Source organism: Schistocerca serialis, chromosome 3 (assembly GCF_023864345.2).
Source record: "Schistocerca serialis cubense isolate TAMUIC-IGC-003099 chromosome 3, iqSchSeri2.2, whole genome shotgun sequence".
Taxonomy (NCBI): Eukaryota; Metazoa; Arthropoda; class Insecta; order Orthoptera; family Acrididae; genus Schistocerca; species Schistocerca serialis.
The window spans coordinates 675,554,329-675,564,072 of NC_064640.1; the positions used below are offsets into that span (position 1 = coordinate 675,554,329).

The 9,744-nt window shown below is 43.9% G+C and overlaps 1 non-coding gene across 1 annotated transcript; it reads right to left on the bottom strand.

Annotated features, from left to right (window-relative positions):
• Positions 1-9,248: 9,248 nt before the first annotated feature.
• Positions 9,249-9,323, bottom strand: Trnat-ugu (transfer RNA threonine (anticodon UGU)). Its single transcript has one exon. It is a non-coding gene; the product is annotated as a tRNA-Thr (tRNA).
• Between the last annotated feature and the right edge of the window lie 421 nt (positions 9,324-9,744).

The window sequence follows — 9,744 nt, forward strand, 5'->3', positions numbered from 1 at the left end:
ATTAGGCAGTGAAATATCTCTGCTTTTGGTGAATCTCTGGTACATTACTCCATCAATGTCATGCAAAATCTCCTGAAACAGCTGATTTTGGGTTGATATAATATCATGTACTTGAGGCAGATCCCATTAGGATGCATTAACAGCAATAGAATAAGATTAGTCTTTCCATAGTCTGAAAGTCTGACAGTTAAAGCACGTATGTCATGAAATTTCTTTTTTCCTGTTGCCAGTATCACTGCAAGACCAATAGGTTCCTACAAGGCTATTATGACTGGGATGTTTTGCCCACTCCGTCATGACGACGACTATGCATTCACATTGGTACACAGAGGATTTTATACAGGGCGTTACAAAAAGGTACGGCCAAACTTTCAGGAAACATTCCTCACACCCAAAGAAAGAAAATATGTTATGTGGACATGTGTCCGGAAACGCTTACTTTCCATATTAGAGCTCATTTTATTACTTCTCTTCAAATCACATTAATCATGGAATGGAAACACACAGCAACAGAACGTACCAGCGTGACTTCAAACACTTTGTTACCGGAAATGTTCAAAATGTCCTCCGTTAGCGAGGATACATGCATCCACCCCCCGTCGCATGGAATCCCTGATGCGCTGATGCAGCCCTGGAGAATGGCGTATTGTATCACAGCCGTCCACAATACGAGCACGAAGAGTCTCTACATTTGCTGCCGGGATTGCGTAGACAAGAGCTTTCAAACGCCCACATAAATAAAAGTTAGGAGGGTTGAGGTCAGGAGAGCGTGGAGGCCATGGAATTGGTCCGCCTCTACCAATCCATCGGTCACCGAATCTGTTGTTGAGAAGCGTACGAACACTTCTTCTGAAATGTGCAGGAGCTCCATCGTGCATGAACTACATGTTGTGTCGTACTTGTAAAGGCACATGTTCTAGCAGCACAGGTAGAGTATCCCGTATGAAATCATGATACCGTGTTCCAATGAGCGTACGTGGAAGAACATGGGGCCCAATCAAGACATCACCAACAATGCCTGCCCAAACGTTCACAGAAAATCTGTGTTGATGACGTGATTGCACAACTGCGTGCGGATTCTTGTCAGCCCACACATGCTGATTGTGAAAATTTACAATTTGATCACGTTGGAATGAAGCCTCATCCGTAAAGAGAACATTTGCACTGAAATGAGGATTGACACATTGTTGGATGAACCATTCGCAGGAGTGTACCCGTGGAGGCCAATCAGCTGCTGATAGTGCCTGCACACGCTGTACATGGTACGGAAACAACTGGTTCTCCCGTAGCACTCTCCATACAGTGACGTGGTCAACGTTACCTTGTACAGCAGCAACTTCTCTGACGCTGACATTAGGGTTATCGTCAACTGCACGAAGAATTGCCTCGTCCATTGCAGGTGTCCTCGTCGTTCTAGGTCTTCCCCAGTCGTGAGTCATAGGCTGGAATGATCCGTGCTCCCTAAGACGCCGATCAATTGCTTCGAACGTCTTCCTGTCGGGACACCTTCGTTCTGGAAATCTGTCTCGATACAAAAGTACCGCGCCACGGCCATTGCCCCGTGCTAATCCATACATGAAATGGGCATCTGCCAACTCCGCATTTGTAAACATTGAACTGATTGCAAAACCACGTTCGTGATGAACACTAACCTGTTTATGCTACGTACTGATGTGCTTGATGCTAGTACTGTAGAGCAATGAGTCACATGTCAACACAAGCACCGAAGTCAACATTACATTCCTTCAATTGGGCCAACTGGCGGTGAATCGAGGAAGTACAGTACATACTGACGAAACTAAAATGAGCTGTAACATGGAAATTAAGCGTTTCCGGACACATGTCCACATAACATGTTTTCTTTATTTGTGTGTGAGGAATGTTTCCTGAAAGTTTAGCCGTACGTTTTTGTAACACCCTGTAGAGAACACAAACACACATGTAGCTCTTAAACTCTTTCTTCATTTATAAACACTTACATATTGCAGTATGTATGAACATACATCCCAGTTATGAGCCTATATCTGGCACTCTTGACTCACAAATTTCTCCCTCTATAGATCCACAGCATGAGTCATAGAGCTGAGCGGTTGTTTCTTCCTGTGGCCAAAGTGTTTGGCGAACTGGCTTCAACAGATTTCTCCACAATGTCTCGTATAATTAGTGGACATGCGACTGTCACCTTAATCGATACTCTACAGACTTCTGTATTGCGTAACTGGTATGCAGTAGATTCTTAAACGTATGCTCCTGTAGATGTGGACACACTCAGTTGTTAACAATTTTAATTGTTCCACGGAAGTCTCCTGCTATGACCATATGATCTTCCTGTATTACTTACAGTGAGTGAACGTTTCTGTGGAACAAAGCAGCAATCGACCTTGACGTATTACATAGTCGAACCCATTCGTCTGTGGATTATATCACTTTGGCATCACTAAATCGTGGATTTTGGAATACAACCTCCGAATAGAAGTACTGGTCTGATGACATACCCACACTGACTATTTTACAGCTGCTGCTGTTGACACTATAACTAACATGAAACAACATAATCGGATTAGGTGGCTTTCGGTAACCTTGCCCCACTTCCAAGGCGCCTCGACATTTTTACTTTTCATTTGTTCTCTCACCACTGGGTGAACTACTTATCAATCGCTGTTAATACATATAATTATCAGCAATGTGTGCAACTTTGTAAAATAAAATTATCTTTGACTTCACCACAAAAGAGGAATACACTGGCCTGTACTGCCAGTTCATCATCAAAATGAACAAGGTTATGGTCCTATGTAGAGCGACGGTACTGATTGCTACCCTGTATGAGGTCCGTGGGTGTATATTGCAAGTTACGATCACTGATGCATCCTTGAATACAGCCATTACTCTGCTCTCGTTGGAGAACAGCGACACCACAACTTTAGTGTATTCCAGATATCGGCGTAACCCAGATGTTCTGGATATCCCTGAATATGTTATGATACTCCAACTGAACGACTACGGTTTCCAAGCAGACCATCATGTTACTGCCTATTACACGTCTGAGTGGCTGAAATCAAGTAGTATCTGCAAAGTAGTTTCAGACATTTATGCGAAACTTACTGAAATACTTTGTACTTTCAGTGTTGTAGACTATTATTCGCCGGCCAGAGTGGCCGAGCGGCTCTGGGCGCTACAGTCTGGAACCGCGCGACCGCTACGGTCGCAGGTTCGATTCCTGCCTCGGGTATGGATGTGTGTGATGTCCTTAGGTTAGTTATATTTAAGTAGTTCTAAGTTCTAGGGGACTGATGACCACAGCAGTTAAGTCCTATAGTGCTCAGAGCCATTTGAACCATTTGAACTATTATTCGTTTCTTACACAGCTTATAATTATGCTATGTGATATTTCAAACAGATTTAACTTGCTGCCTCAAGTGTTTAAAAATGATGTGCTTCTTTCTAAGTGTGAGCCCAGTAATAAACATTATGATTTGAATGCACAGTGCCAAACTGATAGACAGTCTCCTATTAAATTCCACTCTGTTGCTTGTAAAAAGAAAAATAAATGGTTTTCTTCTCAATGTACCTTTTTTTCCCTAAATATAACAATAATATGTGGAAGAAAATGCAGCTTAGCACGGCAAAGTTTAGGAATCAAAAACACTACTCACTGAGGCACAGTGGCTATTTCTCTTCGTTAATTTTTATTTCATACTTGACTACTGGTCTCAGAAGCGATTCAACTGCATGGTCCAGTCGTTACAAATGTGGACTGCTTATTGGCACATGGCTCTCGCCATATCTCTAACACTGCTCCACTACAGTCTTCGACGAGTGTAGACACAGTTGTGGTGACGCTGCTGCAACGACAGTGGGTGATCAGAAGCTTTTTTCATAAGTAGGAGAAGAAATTCCCTTGTAGAGAATAATAGTTAATATATTCTGTTTTATTGCTTTTTAAAGTAGTTGCATAGCACATTATTTCCAAAAGTCCATGAACTTTGCCTCTGTAGACTTTAGGATCTACACTCATACGCTTTGGTGCTGGTAGAATATTGGCATTTACGCACAGTTCCAGTTGCTTCATATCTGCACTATTATTTCATAAACAGTCAACAAAATCGTGGTACAATTTCTTACATGCAGGTGACAAGAGTAAAGTCTGTCTTTTGTGATTGTTAAGGCACAATAAAGATCAATCAGTCTTACAACACTGGCATATTTTAGGCATATGTTTCTGTCCCATGAGGTTAATTCAAGCGTTGCTTCTCCATACATATCAACTATGGACCTAACGTTTGAATGCTAATAGGAATGTGTGATAGTTCATATTCAGTCATCACCTTCTTTTCTGTATACCCTATCATGCTGGAAAGATAGATCCTCTCATAACATAAATACCCCACTTTAGTACTTGCACATTGTGCGTTTTCTACTTCTGTAACTACTTCAAAGTAATCATCAGGTACGAGGCCCACAGTCACGTGTTTAGAACCACTAGCAGTCACATTGCATGTATTAATGAATAGCAGTATTCTTTTGGGGCTTAGCAGAGACTAGCTGAGCTGAGGAAGTTCCGAACGCTGGGTCTGATAAATTGGGAAGACCACCCATAGGTTACTGCTCCTGCTGTGGCGGCAAGGGCCATAGTATACTGAACACTTGAGTGTCCTGGTCCACTAGTTCTTCTAACAATGGAACTGGGATGCACTGTGCTGATGGAATAAAAATAAAATAAAAAACCTTAGTATAAATGAATATGTTTATAAATGTTTAATAATAGTAATAATTGACAGACAAATACTTACTTTCAGATGTTAAAGTCTTATTCTTCTTATTCTGCCTGGGGCACTGGCTGGTCCCTGCTGATGCTTGATAGTGATCCTGCCACTATGACACACAAAACTCGAATGATGGTGGCTTGGACAGCTGTATTCGTAATGTAATAAAGGTGGGGGGAGGGGGGACGCTTATTCCAATTGGTCCACGGGTTTCCAGCTTCCTATTGGTTCAAGGGGATGGGTGGATAGGGTGGGGGTTCCCAAGTGTGAGCTTAAATATGATTTGCACAGTTGCCTCTCGTGTGTGTCAGATGGCACTTCCCTGTAAGTGGTGGAGAGGGGGATGGAGGGGGTGACCTCAGACAATTTCCCCCGTATGTAAACTGATACGCAGTACAATCTGACACTCAAGGTCAAGATCATCTCGTACCTGCAGTGATACCCTACTAATGTGGATCAACACGCCTTTATTCAGGTAGATATTATATTTTAGTTCGTATACGCTATCTGATCAACAGTATCTGGATACCTGCTAGTGGACATTAAAATGGGGTGTGTCCACTCTTCACCTTTATGATACCTTGAAATCAGCTAGGAATACTTTCAATGGTGTGTCTGAATATCTGTATATCTATGGAGGAATGGCAGCCCGTTCTTCCACAAGAGCAAAAACCATGGCAGGTAATGATGTCGGACGCTGGGGCTGCAGCGAAATCGATACACTATCTCATCGTACATGTGTTCCATTGGGTTCTGGTCGGGATTCTGGACAGGCCAGTCCATTTCAGGAATGTTATTGTCCACAAACCATTGCCCCATAGACGCTGCTTTATGACAGGATGCACTGTCATGTTGATATAATCAATCATCAGCTCCAAATTGTTCCTCTACTGTAGGCGCTACATAGTGCTGCAAAATGTATTCACATCCTTCAGTAGTAATAACCACGAAAAACACCCCCTACGGCAAAACCACTTTCTCTGTGCTTCGTTTTTGGCACTACACATGGTGGCAGGTATCATTCTGCAGGCACGAGCCAAAACCAAACCCTTCCATCGGATTATCACAGGGTATAACGTGATTCATCTCTCCAAATCACTCGTTTCCAGTCTTCCAATGCTTAGTGCCATCGCTGCTTACAACACCTCAAGCGTCCTTTAGCATTCACTACAGAAATTTGTATCTTGTAAGGAGCTGCTCTTACCCCGTTGCTTTTAACTCCCAAAGCACAGAAATTGTGCTAGCTGGACTGATGATAGCCCTTAAGAACTCACGAGTGATTCCTTACACTGATTTCATGCGATTTTAAAACGGTTCCTGTCCGTCAATATAAGAGATATACCCGGCCTTGCTTTAGCTGTGGTTGTTCCTTCACGTTCCTTACATTCTCATTACCAAGAACTGACTTCGGCAGCTTTAGAAGGGCTGAAACGCCCCTGATGGATATGTTACACAGATGACATCCAATGACTAGCCAACGTTTAAAGACACTGAGCTCTCTTGGCTGATCCATTCTCCTGGCACCACTTCTTTACTGAAAGCGCAGTACTCGCCACCTACCTCTATATTGGCGTGTCCACCTCTCGTGACATCTATTTCTCCAATCTGCATTACATACGTCCACCACTGCTCAAAATTACATCAGATTTTAACACCATAGTATTGACACAGAGGAAGCTTCATCGAATAATAAATTTAAGAAAAATTTGACCGTTTATGGTGCTGTAAGTGTCAGAACATGAACACCAACGGACACGGGGCACGTAGTTGTTCCTCAGCTTGCGTTCGAGATGTCCAGTATGATTGTCTCCATGAAGAATCGCGCGCTGCTGGTAACGCTGTTTTTCAAGAACGGTGACTGTGCACGGTGCATAAAATCCTACGAAACATCCTGCATTTCTATACATAAAAAACTACCCATGTTCAGGATATGCTTCCTACTGACCGGACATCAAGACAAACGTTGGCTCTGGAATTTGTTGCTCGCATGAAAGTGGACAATGAATAGCCATAGAACATTATGTAGACAGACGAAGCCCATTTCCATCACCTAGGACATGTCAGTCCGCAGAACTGCAGAATATTGGCAACGGATCATCCGCAGCACATTATCCGGTACCACTTCATTCTGAAAATGTGACTGTTTGGTAAGGGTTGACGGTATCGTTTACCGTAGGGCCGTACTTTTCCGAGGTTCTTTTGATCACCGATGTCACTCCAGCTCTTCAACAACGTGAATGCGGCGATAGGGTCATTCTTATACAAGATGGGGCTCTTGCAAACACTGCAAAGCAAGTGGAGCGGCTGCTGCAGTGGCATTATTGAATTGCTAGTTATCAGCCGTCATTTCCTTACAGCCTTGCCGTCCAGATCACCTGATCTTAATTCGTGTGACTTCTGGCTGTGGGGTTGTCTGAAAACGTTGTGTTCAGTGCTCCAGTTACGAACGTAGTTGAACTGAAGGCACACGAGACGCTCAAATCCGTTGTGCAACACGTGGCAGAAAACGGTGGGCAGCATATTGAACATATTCTTGCGCCAGTCTCACAATAGTAAGAAACCGATGTTATTTTGCTTTGTATGCAGTTTTTGGCCTCAAGGCAATCAAAAACCAATTTTTTCCCATCAGCTTTGGTACGACCTTGTCGTGGTGGATGGACTTACCTAAATAACAGCGCCACAACTGTTGATTGCCGAACTTGTGCAGTCACGCACATTGAACAGTACGGATGTGTAATCCAAACCGTCGCTGTCGTATTGCTATTGATCTGTCATTTCTAGCCGACCCCATTTACGCTAAGACGCATCAAAAGTAGGTAAAATTTTCGTTAATTTTTTCCCTCATGGTGTTTCCCCCTGTGTCAATAATATGCTGTTCAAATTTGACGTCATTCTGGGTAGTTATTCTCTTTCTACAGTGCTTATAAATTGGAACTATAATTCTGGGCATTCAGTGTATATGTATCCTCCGAGTACTATACGATCTGATAGGATAACAGATTTTGAAAAAATAAAACATGACTGAGATAATATATTTTCTCATAATAAAATTAAAAACATAAATTATTGTCACGTAGGTTACGTTATAACACACTGACGGAAATAAGTCGCAACACCAGGAAGGAGTTGCGCGAGAGTTGGTTGACGTGTTTCTATATCTGAGATAATGTTTATTCAGAGTCCGTGCCAATCGCATAAGAGTGGCTGTAGAAGCGTCACTATGAGCATGCAAATCATCTGTGCCTTAAATATACGCTGTAACGATCGTGAACGTTAGCTTCCTTTGAGGTTGGACGTGGTGAGTTGATGTTAGTGAAGAATGCCTTGAAGGCGACATAGAAGCTGTTGTCAGCACCTCACTGAGTGTGAACGAGGTCGTGTAATAGGGCTACGAGAAGCCGGATTTTCGATCTGCAATACTGCGGAAAGACTTGGCAGGAATGTAGCCACTGTACACGAATGCTGGCAGCGGTGGTTACGGAAATTCACGGTCGCAAAAAGACCGTGCTCCGGACGGCCACGTGACGCTACCGAGAGTAAAGACCATCGTGTCTGGCATACGGCTCTGGCGCATCGCACTGCATTTGCAACAGCAATTTGAGCAGCAGTTGGCACCACAGTGACACAAAGAACTGTTGCAAATCAGTTACTCAGCGAGAGCCCCTAGCCAGACGCCCTGTAGCGTGTATTCCACTGCTCCCAAACCACCGCCATTTGCGACACTAGTGCTGTCAAGCGAGAGCCCATTGGAGGGCAGGGTGGAAGGCTGGTGTCTTTTTCCGATGAAAGCTGGTTCTTCCGAAGTGCCAGTGATGGCCGTGTGTTGGTTAGAAGGAGGCCAGTTGAGGGCCTGTAACCAAGCTGTCTGTGTGCTAGACACACTGAACCTACACCTAGAGTTATGGTCTGGGGTGCGATTTCGTATGACAGCAGGAGCGCTCTCGTGGTTATCCCACGCACCCTGAGTTCAAATTTTACGCCAGTCTGGTGATTCGACCTATTGTGCTAACATTCATAAACAGCACTCAGGGGGCGTTTTCCAACAAGATAACCCTCACGCATATACTGCTGTTGCAACCAAACATGGTCTAGAAAGTGTCGACATCTTTCCTTGACCTGCTCAATCACCAGATCTGTCTCCAATCGAGCACTCATGAGATGTCACCGGACAACTCCAGCGTCATCCACAACTTGCAATTCCTGTCTCTGTATTGACCAGTCAGGTGCAACAGGCGTGGAAGTCCACCCCACAAACTGACATACGGCACCTGTATAACACGTTTGCGTACTTTCATTCGATACTTTGGCAGTTACACCGGTTAATAATGTACCAGCATTTCACATTGACAATGTCTTATCTCGCAGGCTGTGGCTGTTGGTCTGAGCAGGCTGAGTTGGGTCCGACCATATGTTGCCTAATTAGAATTATATTAATACCTTCAGCAGCTGACGGGCGTTGATACATATCAACGCGGTGAAAATGTGTGCCCCGACCGGGACTCGAACCCGGGATCTTCTGCTTACATGGCAGACGCTCTATCCATCTGAGCCACCGAGGGCACAGAGGAGAGTGCGTCTGCAGGGACTATCTCGCGCACGCCTCCCGCGAGACCCACATTCTCACCTTGTATGTCCACACACTACATTCGTAGTGTCCCACCCCAACACACTCATTACTCGTGGAAGACATTCTTACCAAGTCCCATAAAGGGATCGGGGAATATGTGTACATCCCCACAGAAGAAGAAGGTCATGACCGGTATTGCCAGAACTATATACTTAAATGGATATGGCGTCTGTTCTTTCGAACATATATGTTGCCTAGGTTCTTTCGAGTACGCTATAGAAGTTTCCCTGGGAAGCCCTTACTCATCGTCCAAACAGTCCCGATCTCTCACTATGCAATTTCCACTTAAATAAGTTACCTAGACAAATGAGTTTCCGAAATTTCGTTATTCTACCTTACTTATTTTTTGGTGTT